Below are 19,956 nucleotides of genomic sequence, written 5' to 3'. Positions count from 1 at the left end.
TTAACACAAAAATAGGAAAATGTGTTTTTGTGTTCATATCACCAAGCCACACTAATACTTTTATTTTCTTGGGATGTTCTCCTATAAAAGATATTCACAAGATATTTTTCATACCTTTCAGAATTTAACTACAGTCACCTCACAAAGGTTTCTGTGGGCATTCTATTTAAAACTGTATCATCAAGGGGCACCTGGGTGGCTCAGTACTTGAAAGTCTGCCTTTGACTCAGGTCATGATCACCAGATCCTTGGATCGAGTCTCACATCAGGCTCCTTGCAAGGAGCCTCCTTCTCCCTCTGCCTATGTCTCTGTCTCTCTCTCTCTGTGTCTCTCATGAATAAATAAATAAAATCTTTTAAAAATAATTAAATAAACTGTGCCCTCAAAACTCCCTCTGCCTCTTCCGTTTCTTTTTTTCTCACCGTAACATTTATTACCTTCTAACACATTATACTTTATTTTTTTTAAAGACTTTATTTTTTTATTCATAGAGACACAGAGAGAGAGAGAGAGGGAGGCAGAGACACAGGCAGAGGGAGAAGCAGGCACCATGCAGAGAGCCCGACGGACTTGATTCAGGGTCTCCAGGATCACGCCGTGGGCTGCAGGCGGCGCTAAACCGCTGTGCCACCGGGGCTGCCCTAACACATTATACTTCAAAAAAATATTTTATTTCTTACCTGTTTGCAACCCAATAAATTACATGAAGACAGGGATTATCAAATGTTATCTTCATTGTTATAGCCCAGTATTTAGAATAGGCCTGATGCATAGAAAGGCTTACTAAATGGTCAGTGAGGGGAGCCTGGGTGGCTCAGTTGTTGGGTGCCTGCCTTTAACTCAGGTCATGATCTCAGGATCCTGGGATCAAGCACTACATCAGGATCCCTTCTTAGCAGGGAGTTTACTTCTCCCTCTGCCCCCTCCCCTACTCATGCCTGCTCATTCTCTCTCTCTCTCATACTTTCTCTCACAAATAAATAAATAAAATCTTTTTAAAAATAAATAAATGGTCAATGAATGAATTAATATGTACTGATATGGGGAAATGTCCATGATACATTAAATTAAAAAAAAAACATAAAAACTACAACACAATTTGGATAATCTACATTACTGGGTGGCAGGAAAGGTGGACTTGAAAGAGGTAGTAGCATTCACCAAATATTCTGCACTTCACATTCCATATGTCTACAGCTTACTTGTAGCAGAGCAGGGCTATGATTACCAGTTCTGACTAGCAAATTGTAAGTGCTGAAATTTAGTATGTCAATTATGGGCTGAGGCAGTAAAAAAAACCGATGTGTGATTTATAGTCTTTTTGTTGCTGTGATGACTAAAAGTACCATGCATTGCAGAGTGTGACCACAACATGATAGAACTTCCATTACCCTGGGCCCCTGAGTGACTGCATGGAGAAAACGCCCTGCCAATCTGCAATAAGATATGCAGCATTAGCAAGAAGTAAATTTTTGTTGTGTTAAGCAACTGATATTTGGGTGGATTTTTTGTTATTCCAATATAATCTAGTCTATCTTGACTAACATATGTATGCAAACTAGCATTTATGAAACTTATTATATATCAGTAACTCTGCTGAATGCTTTATCTTATTAAACCCTCTCTCAGCCTTGTGAACCAGTAAACTATTACTATTACTCTGAAATGAGGAAACTCAGGCAGTGTGAGGACCAATAACTTGTTCAGGGTAGCCAGCTAAATGGAAAAGCTGAAAATGGAAACCAGACAGTCTAGATTAAGAACTACCAAACTGTTAATAGTAGTTATCTCTGAGGGCAGGATTATGGGGAGTGATCATTCTTTGTTCTTTGTTTCCATAATGTTACAAATCTTAAAATAATCATTCATTCCTTTGCAGTAAGCAATAAATAACAAATATGTAGATAAGCTCTATGTTGGATACTTAAAGACTAAATTTAGAGATGGAAGTCAAATGACACTGGAGAATGGAATAATCAAGGAATGCCTAAAAATGACTCTGCCACCCATAGCCAATACCTGATTTTTATAGGTGAATTCCAGAAAATAAGGTGAATCATACCATATTTCACAATTAATTTGGTTTAGTTTTGGAGTGGGGGCTGGGAGTAAGGGGAATACCTCTGTATATTTTCACTTACAGCAAGGAAGGAATTAATAAAACGGCCATGCCCACAACAGGATGAACATTGTAGTTCTGGAAATATTTTTCAGATTTTCTAGTACTTAATAGCACTCTTTAAAATAAAAGTAATAATAACAAAACAATTCCTTATGGCTAAAATGGCCTTATTAAATGCACATTTTAAATGTTCTTGGGATGTCTGGGTGGCTCAGCGGTTGAGCATCTGCTTTTGGCTCAGGGCGTGATTCTGGAGTCCCAGGATTGAGTCCTGCATAGGGCTTCCTGCATGGAGCCTGCTTCTCCCTCTCTCTCTGTCTCTCATGAATAAATAAATAAAATCCATAAAAAATGTTCTATTCAATCCTATTTAAACAAAATACATATGGCATAATACATAATAATCAATTGTAAATGTACTTTTTCTGGCTGCCCAGGATCTGAATTTGGGAATTCAGCAATGTATAACTTTTTTTTTTTTTAAGATTTAATTTATTTATTCATGACAACAGAGAGAGAGAGAGAGAGAGAAAGAGAGAGAGGAAGAGACACAGGCAGAGGGAGAAGCAGGCTCCATGCAGGGAGCCTGACGTGGGACTCGATCCTGGGTCTTCAGGATCATGTCCTGGGCTGAAGGTGGCGCTAAACCACTGAGCCACCTGGGCTGCCCAAGCAAGGTATAACTCTTGACAGGAGGAAACTTAAAAACCAAAATGCTGGTTGCCCCAGACTCTGGGCAGCTAGCTGTTCTGGGTTGCCTAGACCCTCTTGGCTTCTCTTATTTTCTGAGCCTGTTGGTTCTCCAGCCTCCTCACTGATTCTGTAAACTAATGATCAACCCTCTACAGTTGGGTTTTTTTTGCTTGGAAGCAAGACCCTGACAACCTAGCAGTAGCTAGAGACAAGTATACAATATGAAGGCACAGTATCCAGGTGAAAATGAGCCACCTTTGAAGGTCAAAACAACAAGACATATGTTGTTATCTATGATAGTAAGTACCATAAATGTACTTTGATTAGATTATTATTATTCTAATATTCAGCTATATACAGAACAATTCCCTCTGAGAGACATCTAGAAACTAGCTGAGTGACTCTTACACATCAAGCAAAGGAGAAAAACTCACACTGAAGTGAGTAGGACAGCCTCACATACAATCTCACCATCCACCTCAACCCTGGCACAGGGAACTCACAACTCAGAGCTTCTCTCTGAGGAGTGAAAGGTATGAACCCCACAGCTGGTACCACAACTCTGAAGACTTCCACCTGAAAAATGGACTCCCAAAGCATCTACCTTTGAAAGCCAATGGGATTTGCACCTATGAGGTCCATAGTCTATAATGAACTAATAGTTCATAAAGGGTTTCTGTGGACTCTCCATGGTTTATCCCCCAAGGCCCAGCATAGAGGCAGCAGACTGAAACAAACCCAGTCTTTGCATGAAAGAAACTATTTGCTTACCTTAAAAGCCTTGGGGGCAGGTGTCTAATTTAATACTATCCAGACATTGGAGGCTGGTATGTGCATCTTCCTGTTCTCCCTCAGGCCATCAGTCTCCCAGAAAGGAGCTCGTCCACATGTCTGATGCCCCAGTTTTTGTAGCTGCTGCCCAGAGGGAGCCCCATAATGGGGCTTATGTTTGTGGGTACCATAGCACTGTAACAAACAGAGAAACAGTTCTTAACCAGACATCCCTCCACTGAACACTGCAGAAATAGCAGATTGAAACATGTAGTCTTTTTGTGAAAGAGGCCTATTAGCTTATCTTTTTTCTTTCTTTTTTGCCTATTAGCTTATTATCTTAATAGCTGAGGTGAGGGCCAAGCTTCTATTTTAACAACCATCCAGGGACCAATTGCCATCCTCTCCAGAAACCAGTAAGGCCAACAGGCACCATCACTGTGCTCTCCCCTCTGCCCCACTCCAGACTGCCAATGTTTTTGAGAAAGGAGCTTATGCACATGTCTGCCACCTTGGTTTTTGTGACTGCCACCCAAAAGACACATCTCTTGATAACTGGGCACTAGTGGCCACTGGGGCTTGTATTCATGTATTCAGTAGGATGGTAGCAAATAAAGAAATAGTTCTTAACGGCCTATCGCCCCAGGGTTTGACGTGCAGAGGGAGCAGACAGAAATAAACATCTCCTAGTCTGCCGGTGAAGGAAGTATATTTACATTCTTTAAAAGGAAGTGGATCAATGATGAAAATATCCTAATCTGAGCATCAGAGGCCTTCCAGTATGTCTAATGCATGATCTTTATAATTCTAAGAAGTAAAAGTAATTTAAAACAATAAGGGCTTATGTCTAGAGTTAGGAATGTGCATGCATGCGTTTATAAGGTGATAGTGTATAATTGAGAACTTGTTGATGGATGAATGAGATAAGGTGGGGGGTGATGTGTGTGTATGAAAGACTGATCAGTTCTGATCAATTACTAAAAAGTTTTACTACAGACTTTTATAACTGTGAGGGTTTATACACTTGATCTGAGATCAGAATGAAAAAAATTTTTTTTAAGATTTTTAATCTACTTATTCATAAAACACACACACACACACACACACAGAGGCAGAGACACAGGCAGAGGGAGAAGCAGGCTCCATGCAGGGAGCCTGACATGGGACTTGATCCCGGGTCCCCAGGATCACACCCTGGGCTGAAGGTGTCACTAAACCGCTGAGCCACCGGGGCTGCCCTGAAAAATTTTTTAAAAGAAAGGAAAAGAAAAAGTTCCCTAAGGGTCTTGCTTCTAATTAGTCTGCATTTAGTGCTGAAATCCTCCCCTTTGGGACACTGACTAATACTGGCATACCCTCAACTACTGGGAACCATTAAGAACATAAAAGGCCACATGGACAATCACAAAGGTTGGAAGAAAACCATGAGGAGCTCAGGACTGAATAATAAGGTTCACCCCTTCAAGACTGAGAAAGGTGGTTGTTTCATCTAATGCAAACCAAGAAAGCTAAGAAAACTGAATGGAGGAACATGTTCCAAACAAAAGAACAAGATAAAATCTCATAAAAATACCTTAATGAACTAGAGATAAGTGATTCACCTGACAAAAAGTTCAAAATAATGGTCATAAAGATGGTTGCTGAGGCCAGGAGAACAATGCATGAACAAAATGAGAATTTCATCAAAGAGATAGAAAATATAACAAAGTACCAAACAAATCACAGGGCTAAAGAATTCCATAATTGAACTAAAAACTCAATAGAAGGTTTTTCTAGCAGATGAAATGGAAGAAAAATCGGCAAACTCTAAAACAGAGCAGATTTCATCCAATAAGAGGTTCAAAAAGAAAAAAAAATGAAAAAGAATAAAGATAGCTTAAGGGACTATTGGGACAACGTCAAGAGGCCTGATATATACACTATAGGGGTCCCAAAAGGAGAAGAAAGAGAGAAAGGGGCAGAAAATTTTTTAAAAGAAATAATAGTTGACAACTTCCCCAACCTGAGGAAGGAAACAGACATTCAGATCCAGGAAGTTCTAAAGAAGAGGAATCCAAAGAGATCCATACCAACATAAACTATAATTATCAAAAGTCAAAGACAAGGAAAGAATAAGAAAAGCAAGAGAAAGACAACTTGCTATGTATAAGGAAACCCCCATAAGCCTATCAACAAGGGGCATCTGGGTGGTACACTCAGTTAAGCATCTGACTCTTGGTTTCAGTTCAGGTCATGATCTCAAGGTTGTAAGATCAAGCCCTTCATTCAGTTCCACACTCAGCACAGAGTCTGCTTGAGATTCTCCCTCCCTTTCCTTTTGCCCCTCTCCCTCATGCACACACACACACACACTCTCTCTCTCTCCTAAAATAAATAAATCTTTTTTTAAAAAGACTACAAGTTTTTTCAACACAAACCTTGTAGGTCAGAAAGGAATATCATGATATATTCACTGAGCTGAAAGAAAAAAATCTGTCAACCAAAAATACTCTACCTGGCAAAACTATCCTTCAAAAGTGAAGGAAAGATAAAGAGTTATTCAGACAAGCAAAAGCTGGAGTTCAGCACCACTATATTGAACTTACAAGAAACGTTAAAGGAATTTCTTTAAGCTGAAATGAAAGGAGGCTAATTAATAACAGGAAAACATGACAGTATAAATTTCACTGGTAAAGGTAAATATATAGTTAAATTCAGAATAATCAAATGTAATAGTGGTAGGTTAATCACTTATAGATCTAGTATGAAGGTTAAAAGACAAAAGTAGTAAAAATAGCTATAACTACAATAATTTGCTAATGGACACACAGATAAAAGATGTATATTATTTTTTTTAAAGATTGATTGATTGGGACGCCTGGGTGGCTCAGCAGTTGGGTATCTGTCTTGGGCTCAGGGCTTGATCCTGGGGTCCTGGGATTGAATACTGCATTGGGCTCCCTGCATGGAGCCTGCTTCTCCCTCTGCCTACATTTCTGCCTCTCTCTCTGTGTGTCTCATGAATAAATAAATAAAATCTTAAAAAAAAAAAAAGATTGATTGCTAAGGAGCCCATTTAATATTTTCTCTCCCTTTTCACTTTGCCCCTCCATCATGCTTTCTCTCTAAAATAAAGACATCTTTAAGAAAATGTAAATAGACTAAATTCTCCAATCAAAAGACACAAAGTGGCTGAACAGATTTTTTTTTTTTTTTTTTTTTTTTTAATATATGGCCTAACCATATGCTACCTATAAGGGACTCACTTCAACTTTAAGGACACACACAGACTAAAGGGAAGGGATGTGAAAAGATAGTTTATGCAAATGGAAACCAAAGGAAAGCTGAAATAGCTATACTTATATAAGAAAAAAAAGACTTTAAGACAAACTTGTAACAAGAGACAAAGAAGTTCATTATATAATGATAAAGAGGTCAATTCAATAAGATAATATAACATTTGTAAATTCACATATACTCAACCTAGAAGCAACTAAATATACAAAGCAAACATTAATAGACCTAAAGGGAGAAGTAGACAGCAATATAATAATAGTAGTAATACTTCATTGTCATCATTGGATAGATCATCCAGACAGAAAATCAATAAAGAAACATTAGACTTAACATGTTAAGCCAGATGGACTTAACAGATATTTACAGAACATTCCATCCAAAAGCAGAAGAATACACATTTTTCTCCAGCACATATGGAACAATCTCCAGGATAGGTCACATGTTAGGCCACAAAATAAGTCTTAATAAATTTAAGACGACTGAAGTGTGCCTGGGTGACTCAGTTGGTTAAGCATCTGACTCTTATTTCAGCTCAGGTCACGATCTCAGGGTTGTGAGATCAAGTTCTGTGTTGGGCTCCATGCTTAGCACTGGCTTAGATTCTCTCCCTCTGCAACTTCCCCACCTCGAATCAAGTGCACAGTCTCTCTCTAAAAAAAAATAAAAATTTAAGAAGATCAAAATCATATCAAGCATTTTTTTTCCAATCACAATGGTATGAAACTAGAGAACAATTACAAGAAAAAAACTGGAAAATTGACAAATACATGGAGTTTAAACAACATGCTAACAAAAAACAGGTCAAAGAAGAAATAAAAATAGAACTCAAATCTTGAGACAAATGAAAATGGGAATATAACATACCAGAATTTATGGGATGCAGCAAAAATAGTTCTAAGAGGGAAGGTCACAGTGATAAAACCTACACTAAGAAATAAAAAACACGCTGAGTCAAGGCTTTGAACCATTCCCCATGATCTCCTTATTTGCTGCAAATAAAGTTTTCTTTGTGTAACCAATTAAAAACAAAACAAAAACAAAGAAACAACAATAAAAGAATAAGAAAAACCTCAAATAAACAACCTAATTTTACATCTTCAGGAACTAGAAAAAGAACAAATTAAGACCAACTTAGTAGAAGGAAGGAAATAACAAATATCAGAGTAGAAACAAATGAAGCAGAGACTAAAAAGACAATAGAAAAGATCAATGAAACCAAAAGCTGGGTTTCGAAAAAATAAACATTTAGCTAGACTCACCAAGGAAAATAAAAGAGAGAAAACTCAAAAAAATCAGAAATGAAAGAGACATTACAACTAATACAACAGAAATACAATCATAAAAGACTACTATGATCTATGCCAGCAAACTAGATAATACAGAAAAAAAATGGATACATTCCTACAAACATACAATCTGTAAAAACTGAATTATGAATTAATAGAAAATCTGAAGACTAATTACCAGTAAGGAAACTGAATCAGTAACATCCAACAAAGTCCAGATGGCTCCCCTGGTGAATTCTACCAAATGTTTAAAGAATTAATACCAATCCTTCTCAAACACTTCCAAAAAAGTAAAGAGATGGGGATCCCTGGGTGGCGCAGCGGTTTGGCACCTGCCTTTGGCCCGGGGCACGATCCTGGAGACCCGGGATCGAATCCCACGTCGGGCTCCCGGTGCATGGAGCCTGCTTCTCCCTCTGCCTGTGTCTCTGCCTCTCTGTCTCCCTCTGTGTGACTATCATGAATAAATAAATAAAATCTTAAAAAAAAAAAAAAAAAAGTAAAGAGATGGAAATACTTCCAAACTCATCTTATGAAGCCAGTATTAAATATCAAAACGAAATAAAGGCATTACAAGAAAAGGAAATTATAGGTCAATTTCCTGATGAACATAGATGCAAAACTCTTCAACAAAATATTAGCAAATCGAATTAAACAATACATTAAAAGGTTCATAGACTGGGAAGTGGGTTTTATTCCTGGGATGCAAGGATGTTTCACCATCAATCAAGATGATATAGAACATTAACAAAGTTAAGGATAAAAATCATCTAATCATCTTAATAGATTCAGAAAAAGGATTTGACAAAAGGCAACATCACTTTCATCTAAAATAGTACTGGGAGAGGGCACCTGGGTGGCTCAGTTGGTTGACTGTCCATCTCCTGGTTTTGGCTTGGGTCATAATCTCAGGGTCATGAGGTTGAGCCCTGCATCAGGCTCCGCCCTCACTCCCTCTCCCTCTATTCCTTCCCCATTTGTGCTTTCCTTCTCTCTCTCAAATAATTTAATTTAATTTAATTTAATTTAATTTAATTTAATTTAATTTAATAGTAATAGCTGTCCTAGCTAAAGCATTTATGCAAGATAGATAAAGTGCATCCAAATCAGAAAAGAAGTAGACTGTCTCTATATGCAGATGACATGATACTATATATAGAAAAACCCTAAAAACTTCACCAAAAAAACTATCAGAATAAACAAATTCAGTAAAGTTGTAGCATACAAAATTAATACCCAAAGTCAATTGTGTTTCTATACACTAATAATAAACTACCTGAAAGAGAAATTAAAAATACAGCTTCACTTAAAATTGCTTCAAAAGAATAAAATGCCTAGGAATATATTTAACCAAGGAGGTGAAAGACCTATACACTGGAAACTATAAGACACTGATGAAATAAATTGAAGAAGTCACAAATAAATGGAAAGATACTCCATGCCCATGGACTGGAAGAATTAATACTGTTGGAATGTCTATTCACCCAAAGTAATCTACAGATTCAATGCAATCCCTATCAAAATTCTAACAGCATTTTTCACAGAAATGAAGCAAACCATTGTGGAGAAGGGTAAGAGACAGACTAGAATACAGGGGAGTGCACGGGAAAGATAATTCCCCATAGCAATTGGTTTGGGAAGTGAGCGGGGCTGAATCTTGTGAGTTCTTGCAATCAGTGGTAGTTAAGGCCTAAAGTTTTAAAGGTCTGCAAGTTGGCTCTAGGAGAGCCCTAAGATATTGGGGCTGCTCTTAGAGACAAGGCAGGGAAAACAACCTGTGACATACAGCATGGAAACAGTAATCTGAAGAGTTCCTAGGGTACATAGAGGGGAGGTTATTTGCTCTTCTTCAAGAGGCAACAGTCATGGAGAGACCCTTCTGGGAGCAAAGGACATGGCAGGTGCCATTTCCCTCTCATCCCTCAGCATAAGCACAGGGCCATCTGTGGGAACCAAGAGAGCACCAATACTCATTACCTATCTTGCTATACCAAGCCCCATCCCCCCAAGCTCTGGTGGAATCACCCTTCTCAGACATGTTTACCTCAGGCACAGCAAGGTGGACCCCCTTGCCCAGAAGATTGGCTCAAACTCCAGCCACACCCTGTCTTCCAATCTGGTTTCCAGGGTCTCAGTTCTGGCAGCTGGTCTCAGTTCACAAGCAGACAAGAGCACACCCAGTTAAAACACCACATTCAGGCCAGGGACCAACCACTGACCACAACAGGCAGACAGCCTCTGCAGACGACTAACCTTAAGGAAAAAAAATGGCCAGGATACAATAGAAGAGCCCACAAAGCACATATTAAAGACATTCTCAGAAGTACCAGGCCCTGGGGAACAGAGGACACCACATGGCAGGGCACTACAGGGTCAATTTTTCATAAGGCCATTACCCTTAAGAATAGAAGTACCTGACTTTCCTAACACACAGAAGTAGGCCCAGAGACTTAGACAAACCGATTAAGACAGAGGAATTTGTCCCAAATGAAAGAACAGGACAAGGCCACAGCCAGAGATCTAAATGAAACAGATATAAGTAACATGCCTGATGGAGAATTTGAAGCAATGATCATAAGGATACTTACTGGACTTGAGAAAAGGAATGAAGACATGTCTGAGACTCTTATCACAGAATAAAGAATAACAAAGCAGAAACAAAGGCTCAATAAATGAGTTGAGAAACATGCTTGATAGGATGAACAGCAGGATGAAAGATACAGAAGAACAAATTAATAGCCTAGAAATGACCTAGAAAATTGAGTAATGGAAAGCAATCAAGCTGAACAAAAGAAAGAAAAAAAATTATGCAAAACAAGAAAAGAATTAGGGAACTCAGGATGCCTGGGTGGCTCAATGGTTGAGCAACTTGCCTTTAGCTCAGGACGTGGTCCTGGGGTCCTGGGGTCCTGGGATTGAGTCCCACATTGGGCTCCCCTTGAGGAGTCTGATTCTCCCTCTGCCTATGTCTCTGCCTCTCTCTGTGTCTCTCATGAATAAATAAATAAAATATAAAAAAAAAAAGAATTAGGGAACTCAGTATCTCTACCAACATAATAACATTCACATTATAAGAGTCCCAGAAGGAGAGAGAGAAAAAGGGAGGGGGGAAATTTATTTGAAAATAGCTGAAAACTGATGGCCCTAACCTGGAGAAGGAAATAGATATCGAGATCCAAGAGGCACATAGAACTCTCAACATAATCAACAAAAGCAAGATATATTACAATTAAAATGGAAAATGTAGTGATAAAAAATATTAAAGCTAGAAAGACAAAAGAGACAGTTACATACAAGGGAAACGCCAGAAAGCTATCAGATTTTTCAGAAGACATTTTCCAAGCCACAAGAGAGTAGCATTATATACTCAAAGTGCTGGGAAAACAAACAAACAAACAAAACACAAAAAAACCTGCAGCCATGTATACTATTTCCAGCAAGGCTATCATTCAGAATAGGAAGAGAGATAATTTCTTAGACGAACAAAAACTAAGGAGTTTATGACCACTAAACAAGCCCTGGAACAAATATTAAAGGGGACTCTTCCAGTGGAAAGGAAAGAACAAAAGTAACAGTGTGAAGATAGCAAACATAAAAGCAGTAAAAATAAGTATTTTTGTAAAATATCAGGAACTCACAAAATAAAAAGATGTAAAATATGATACCATATACCTAAGACATGGAGAGAAATAAAGAATGAGTTCAAACTTAAATAACCATTGGGCAGTCCCGGTGGCCCAGTGGTTTGGCGCCGCCTTCTGCCCTGGTGTGATGCTGGAGACCTGGGATCGAGTCCCACATCGGGCTTCCTGCATGGAGCCTGCTTCTCCCTTTGCCTGTGTCTCTGCCTCTCTCTCTGTGTGTCTGCCATGAATAAATAAATAAAATCTTTAAAAAAAACTTAAATAACCATCAACTTAATATAGACTGCTATATGGAGAAGAGTTATATACAAGCCTAAAGTAACCATATATCAAAAACCACTAATAAGTTGTAAAGAATAAAGAGAAAGAAATCCAAACCTATCACTAAAGAAAAGCAGCAGACCATGAAAGAGAAAGACAAGAAAGGATCAGAGAAAATCTTCAGAAATAACCACGCAACAAGTAATAAAGTGGCAATAAATACATATCTATCAATGATTACTTTGAATATAAATGGACTACATGCTCCAATCAAAAAACATAGGGTAACAGATGGATAAAACAAGACCCACCTATATGCTGCCTACAAGACTTATTTTAGACCTAAAGACACGTGTAGATTGAAAGTGAGGGGATGGAGAAACATCTATCATGCAAATGGATATCAAAAGAAAGACAGGGGATCCCTGGGTAGCTCAGCGGTTTAGCGCCTGCTTTTGGCCCAACGCATGATCCTGGAGTCCTGAGATCAAGTCCCACATTGGGCTCCCTACATGGATCTGGTTTCTCTCTCTGCTTATGTCTCTGCCTCTCTGCCTCTCTCTCTCTCTCTCTCTCTCTCTGTGTCTCTCAAGAATAAAGAAATAAAATCTTTAAAAAAAAGTCTGTGTAGCAATACTTATATTGGAGAAACTAGACTTTAAAACAAAGACTACAGGGACACCTGGGTGGCTCAACGGTTCAGTATCTGCCTTTGGCCCAGGGCATGATCCTGGAGTCCCAGGATCGAGTCCCGCATGGGGCTCTCTGCATGCAGCTTGCTTCTCTCTCTGGGTCTCTCATGAATAAATAAATAAAATCTTTAAAATAAATAAATAAATAAGACAAAGACTACAACAATAGACAAAGAAGTACACTATATAATAATAAAGATGACAATCCAGCCAGAAGGTACAACAATTGTTAAGTATTTATATACCCAATACAGGAATACCCAAATACATAAAACAGTTAATAACAAACATAAAGGAACTAATCAAGAGATCATCTAAACAGAACATCAACAAGGAAACAATGGTTTTGAATGACACACTGGACCAGATAGAATACATCTGTTAAGGTGTATTCAGAACATCCCATACTAAATAAGAATACACATTATTTTCTTTCCTTTAAAGATTTATTTTTTTAAGATTTTATTTATTCATGAGAGACACAGAGAGAGGCAGAGACATAGACAGGCTCCGTGTAGGGAGCCTGATGTGGGACTCGATCCTTGGACCCTGGGATCATGTCCTGAGCCATCCAGGCATCCCTAAAAAGAAAACACAAGAGGGAGGGGCAAAGAAGGAGGGAGAGAGAGACATTCTCAAGCTGACTTTGTAGTGAGCGTGGAACCCAGTGCAGGGCTCAATACCACGATCCTGAGATCAAAATCTGATCTTGATTTTGACCTGAGCCGAAATCAAGAGTCAGCCACATAACCAACTGAGCCATCCAGGTACCCCTACACATTCTTTTCAAGTCCACATGGAACACTCTCCAGAATAGATCACATATTAGCTCACAAAAAAGAAGCCTCCACAAATTCAAGATTTAAGTCATATCATGCATGTTTTTTGACCACAATGGCTAGAAGTCAACCACAAGAAAATATCTGGAAGACCACAAATACATGGAGGTTAAATAAAATGCTACTAAACAATGAATGGGTCAACCAAAAATAAAAGAAGAAATTTAAAAGTACATGGAAACAAATTAAAAAGAAAATACAATGGGTCAAAACCCTTGGGATGCAGTGAAAGCAATTCTGAGGGAAGTTTATAGCAATACAGGTCTACTTCCAGAATCAGGAAAATTCTCAAGCAACCTAACTTTACACATAAAGGAGCTAAAAAGAACAACAAACAAAACCTAAAGCCAGCAGAATGAAGGAAACAGTAAGGAATAGAAAATAATATAGAAACTAAAAAAACAATAGGACAGATCAATGAAACCAGAAACTGGCTCTTAAAAAAAATCAATAAAGGGGCATCTGGTACAGTTGGTTAGGTGTCTGACTCTTGGTTTCAGCTCAGGTAGTGATCTTGGGGTCGTGGGATCAAGCCCTGTGTTGGGCTCCACACTCAGCGTGGAGTTGCTTGACCTTCTCTCTCCCTCTCCCCCTCTTCCTTATGCTTCCTTGCTGTCTTTCTCTAAAATAAATAAATCTTTTAAAAAAAATCAATAAAATTGATAAACCTCTACCCAGACCTATCAAGATAAAGAGACAAATGACTAAAATAAATAAAATCAGATAAGAGAAGAGAAATAACACACCACAGAAATAAAAACAATTAAAAGAAAATATTATAAAAAACTATATGCCAACAAACTGGACAACCTAGAAATTCCTAGAAACATATAACCTCCCAAACAGAATCAGGAAGAAATAGAAAATTTGAACAGATCAAATTCTTTAAAGAATTTTAAAGAAAATTCTTTACCAGTAAAGAAACTGAATCACCAGGGACACCTGAGTGACTCAGCAGTTGAGCTTCTGCCTTCAGCTCAGGGAGTGATTCCGGGGTCCTGGTTTGAGTCCCATGTTGGTCCCCGCAGGGAGGCTGCTTCTCCCTCTGCCTGTGTCTGACTCTCTCTCTGTGTCTCTCATGAATAAATGAGTACAATCTTTAAAAAAATATTTAAAAAAAAAAAGAAATTGAATCACTAATCAAAAAACTCCCAACAAACAAAAGTCCAATTGCTTCACAGGTGAGTTTTACCAAACATTTAAAGAAGAGTTAATACATATTCTTCTCAAACTATTACAAAAAATAGAAAAGGAACGAAAAGTTCCAAATTCATCTATGAGATCAACATAACCCTGATTCTAAAACCAGATAAAGACACCACACACACACACACACACACACACACAAAAAAAAAAAAAAAAGAGAGAGAGAGTGAACTATAGGCTAATTCTCTGATGAACATAGATGTAAAAATGTTCGACAAAATGCCACCAAACCAAATCCAACAATATATTTTAAAAAGTCTTTCACCACAATCAAGTAAGATTTATTTCTAGGTTGCAAGGGTGGTTCAATATTTGCACATCAATCAATGTGATACATTATTACATCAATAAGAGAAAAGATAAAAATCATATGATCATTTCAATAGATGCAGATAAAGCATCTGACAATGTATAACATCCATTCATGATAAAAACCCTCAACAAAGGAGGTTTAGAGAGAACATATTTCCAATATAATAAAGGCCATTTATGAAAAACCCACAGCTAACATCATCCTCAATGGGGAAAAATTGAGAGCATTTCCCCTAAGATCAGGAACAAGACAGGGATGTCCACTCTCACCATTTTTATTCAATATAGTACTGGAAATCCTAGCCACAGCAATCAGACAACAACAAAAAAATGAAAGGTATCCAAATTGGTAAGGAAGAAGCAAAACTTTCACTATTTGCAGATGACATGATATAATATATAAAAAACTCAAGACTCCACCAAAGAACTGCTAGAACTGATAAATGAATTCAGTAGTGGCAGGATACAAAATCAATGTACAGAAGTCTCTTATATTTCTATATAACAATAATGAACCAGAAGAAAGGGAAATTATGAAAACAAACCCATTTATAATTGCATCAAAAATAATAAGATATCTAGGAATAAATGTAACCAAAGAGGAAATACCTGTACTCTGAAAACCATAAAAGACTGATGAAAGAAATGAAGACAACACAAAGAAATGGGAAGACATTCCAAGCTTATGGATTGGAAGAATACTGTTAAAATGTCTATACTACCCAAAAACAATCTACACATTTAATGCAACTTCTCTCAAAATATGAAGAGCATTTTTTATAGAACTAAAACAATCCTAAAATTTGTATGGAACCATAAAAGACCCTGAATACCCAAAGCAATTTTGAAAACTAAAGCAAGGCCTGAGGCATCACAATTTTGGACATCAAGTAATATTACAAAACTATGTAATCAAAACAGTATGGTACTGACATAAAAATAGAAATATAGATGAATAGAACAGAACAGAAAACTCAGAAATAAACCCACAATTACATGGTCAATTAATTTCTGACAAAGCAGAAAAGAATATCCAATGGGAAAAAGACATTCTCTTCAACAAAAGGTGTTAGGAAAACTGGACAGCTTCATAAGAAAGAATGAAATTGGACCACTTTCTTACATCATATGCAAAAATAAATTCCAAATGGATTAAAGACCTAAATGTGAGACCTGAAACCATAAGAACCCTAAAGGAGAACACAGGCAGTAACATCTTTGACACTGGCTGTACAAACGTTTTTCTAGATAGGTTCCCTGAGACAACAGAAACAAAAATAAAAATAAACCATTGGGACTACATTAAAATAAAAAGCTTCTGCACAGTGAAGGAAACAGTCAACAAAACTAAAGGCAAACAAACAAAACAAAAAAAACCCTAAAAGGCAACCTTCAGAGTAGGAGAAGATATCTGCAAGTGACATATCTGATAAAGGGCTGGTACCTAAATATATATAAAGAACTTACACAATTCAATACCCAAAAAACAAACAGCCCAATTTAAAAATGGGTAGAAGACATGAACAGACATTTTTCCAAAGAAGATATATAGATGGCCAACTTTCACATGAAAAGATGTTCATCAACATCTAACCATTAGGGAAATGCAAATCAAAACTACAAGAGATATTACCTCACATGTCAGAATGGCTGAAATGAACAACACAAAACAACAGGTGTTAGCAAGGATGTAGAGAAAAAGGAAACCTTCTGCACTGTTGGTAGGAATGCAAACTGGTGCAGCCACTGTGGGAAACAGTGTGAAGGTTCCTCAAAGAATTAAAAATACAACTATCCTATGATCCAGCAATCACACTACTGGGTATTTACACAAAGAATAGAAAAACACTGATTCAAAAAAGATATATGCCCCCACATGTTCATCGCAACATTATTTAAAATAGCTAAGATATGGTACCAGCTAAAGTGTCCATCCATGGATGAATGGATAGAGAGGGTGTGGAATATATATGAATATATATTCATATATATATGGTATATACATTCATATATATTTATATATATGAATATTCAGCCATAAAAAAGTCATGAAATCCTGCCATTTGTAACAACATGGATGGAGCTAGAGTATTATGCTAAGCAAAATAAGTCAGAGAAAGACAAATACTATATGATTTTGAGAAACAAAACAAGTAAGCAAAAGGAAAGAAAAGAGAGAGAGACAAACCAAAAAGCAAACTCTTAACTATAGAGAATAAACTGATAGTTACCAGAAGGGAGGTGAGTGGGGGGGGGGGGGAAATGGATGAAATAGGTGATGGGGATTAAGAGTACACTTATTATGATGAGCACTTAGCAATGTATAGAATTACTGAATCACTAAATTGTACACCTGAAATATAAACACTGTATGTTAACTAACTGGAATTAAAATTAAAACTTAAAAAAACTGTTCTAAACAGCACCAAACAAAAACATGTTCCTCAAAAATTTTAAAACAGAAACTATCATATGGTCTAGCAATTCCACTTCTGTTATCTATCCAAAGCAAATTAAACTGCCATCCAGAAAAGATATACATATCCACATGTTCATAGCAGCATTATTAATAAATAGATAAGACATGGAAACAACTTAAGTATCTATTCTTAGATGAGTGGATAAAGAAGTTTGTGTTTATATATATGTAGGTACACACATGGTGGCATATTATTCAGCCATTAAAAAGGAAATCCTGTCATTTACAACAACTTGGATGGAGCTTTAGTACACTACAGTAAGTGAACTTACTGTAGAGAGAAAGACAAATACTCTATGATCTCACTTATAAGTTGAATCTAAAAACAAGAACAAATTCATAAAGAGAACAAATTAGTGGTTGCCAGAGGTGGGGGGTGGGGAACAAAATCAGTGAAGGAGTCGAAAGGCACAAAGTTCCAGTTATGAGTTAAATTAGTCCTGAAGATGTAATGTAGGCATGGTGACTATAAGTAATAATACTGTATTGTATATTTGAAAGTTGCAAAGAGAGAAGCATCTGGATGGTTCAACTGGTTAAGCATTTGCCTTCTGTTCAGGTCATGATCCCAGGGTCCTGGGATTGAGCCCTGTATCAGGCTCCTTGCTTCTCCCTCTCTACTCTGTTCATGCTCTCTGTCGCTATTTCTGTCTCTCTATAATAAATAACAAAATCTTAAAAAAAAAAAAAGCCTCAAAGAGAATAAATGTTAAAAGTTCTCATCACAAGAGAAAAAAATTTGTAAGTATGTGTGGTGAGGCATGTTACCTAAACTTACTGAAGTAATCATTTTGCAATATGTAAGTACATCAAATCATGATGTTATACATCTAAAACTAATACACTGTTACATGTGAATTATATCTCAATAAAAAACTAAATAAAAATGACTAGAGAACACATTAATGATTCCATTAAACTAGACTTTGAGATTGTCATCTGGCTACGCTTGGTTCCTCACTGCAAGTAAACCAACAGGCAAAGAAGGAGGACACTCACTGTACTGGCTAGTGACTATTAAGGAGAAATTGTGTTCCTCTGGCACAAAAGGGAAAAGGAAGGAATATATCTGAAATGCAGTAGGTACCTAAGGTACCTCTTAGAACTGTGCTCTGTGATAAATTTTATAATTGACTGCTTCAGTTTTTGCTAAATTATAAAATTTACCTCTTAGAACTGTGCTCTGTGATACATTTTATAACTGCTTCATTTTTTGCTGAATTACAACATTTACAGGATTCTGTTACTCCGAGAAAACTCACTGAAAATGTAGGGCCAGAGTGTGATAAGGAAACAAGGCTATATGTTTCTTAATATTTGTGGCGTTTCTTTCTTTTTTTATAGCTTATACATTCTTTCCCATGCAAAAGGCTAAAAAGAAGAACGGATACAGAAAACTGGATGCCATCAGCCTCACTGATGTTTGAAGGTGGTGAGAATGCACGAACCTGTAAAAGTGTTAACCGGAATTTAAGTTTCACAAAGAAGCAGAAAATAAAACTCCCGGCAAGACTATATATGGTGTTCATTGAACAGTATTGTTTAAGAATAAAACACTTTGCAATTTCAGAAAGTTGAAATTTATGGTATACCCCAGCGAATGGGAGCTACTAGCTAGCTGTGTGACGTTGGTACATTACTTTAACATCTCTGAACTCCGGTGTCCTAATCTGTAAAATGAGGACACATGTTTTGGAAACGGGAGGTGGGAGAAAAAGTCATTTTTTTTTTTTCCGTGTCCTAACCCCCCCCTCCCCGGTGTTTCTCCGTCTCAGCAGAACTGACATTTCACCCCGGGCTGGAAGGTCGTCGTGGGGCCCTGTCCTGTGTACTTGGAGACGGTGAACAGCATACCTGGTCTCTACCCACCTGTACCCTCTGTCATCTGGAGAGATGCTAGTGACACGTCTCCCACAGACAGGAGGCTGAAAAAGCTCCCGACATTGCCAATGGTCTTCTGGGAGGCAAAAACCGCCACAGCTGAGAACCAGTGTCTCAACCCTACGGTTCATCCAAAAAGGATCTGAAAGGAGCGTCACGGCCCCACTTCATGAGGTGACTCAGCTGCCAGCCAGTCGCCAAAGTCCTAATTAAACGGGCTATTGAAGGAAGGGGCCCCAAGGAGGGCAAGAAGCCGCACCGCCGGCTTCCGAAAATGAAAGAGGCCCACGCGGTGACCACTTACAGAGCGTGGCCGACGGCTGGGCAGAGCGCCCTCCCCCGAGGCCCAGAGCCGGACGCCGCCGCGAGGGCCGCGCGCGGGGAGCCAGCCGGGGCGCGACCCCCACGCCGCCGGGAGGCGGAGCCCCGGGAGGCCGTCCTCGCCGCGCCACGTGCCGGAGCCGCCGCAGGCCCCGCCCCCCGAGCGCCCCTG

The 19,956-nt window shown here is 38.1% G+C and overlaps 2 long non-coding RNA genes and 2 other non-coding genes across 6 annotated transcripts in view; 2 read left to right on the top strand and 2 right to left on the bottom strand.

Annotated features, from left to right (window-relative positions):
- LOC106559102 overlaps positions 1 to 19,873 on the bottom strand; it is a 155,165-nt gene extending 135,292 nt beyond the window's left edge. For all 3 annotated transcript variants that reach the window (XR_005363259.1, XR_005363258.1, XR_005363257.1), the window contains exons 1-2: positions 19,452 to 19,873; positions 3,588 to 3,782 (exon numbers count right to left, since the gene is read on the bottom strand). This is a non-coding gene — a long non-coding RNA (uncharacterized LOC106559102). The remainder of the gene's footprint in view (positions 1 to 3,587; positions 3,783 to 19,451) is intronic.
- LOC119873135 lies at positions 4,322 to 4,400 on the top strand. The gene has a single exon (XR_005363927.1). It is a non-coding gene; the product is annotated as a small nucleolar RNA U2-19 (small nucleolar RNA).
- On the top strand, positions 4,556 to 4,625 carry LOC119873134. Its single transcript, XR_005363926.1, has one exon. It is a non-coding gene; the product is annotated as a small nucleolar RNA U2-30 (small nucleolar RNA).
- On the bottom strand, positions 6,961 to 14,562 carry LOC111097037. Its single transcript, XR_005363261.1, has 2 exons — positions 14,499 to 14,562; positions 6,961 to 7,513 (listed from the first exon to the last, which is right to left on the bottom strand). It is a non-coding gene; the product is annotated as an uncharacterized LOC111097037 (long non-coding RNA).
- Positions 19,874 to 19,956: the final 83 nt, after the last annotated feature.

Source organism: Canis lupus, chromosome 8, assembly GCF_011100685.1.
Source record: "Canis lupus familiaris isolate Mischka breed German Shepherd chromosome 8, alternate assembly UU_Cfam_GSD_1.0, whole genome shotgun sequence".
In the NCBI taxonomy this organism is placed as follows: Eukaryota; Metazoa; Chordata; class Mammalia; order Carnivora; family Canidae; genus Canis; species Canis lupus.
This window is presented reverse-complemented; position numbering and strand designations above follow the sequence as displayed.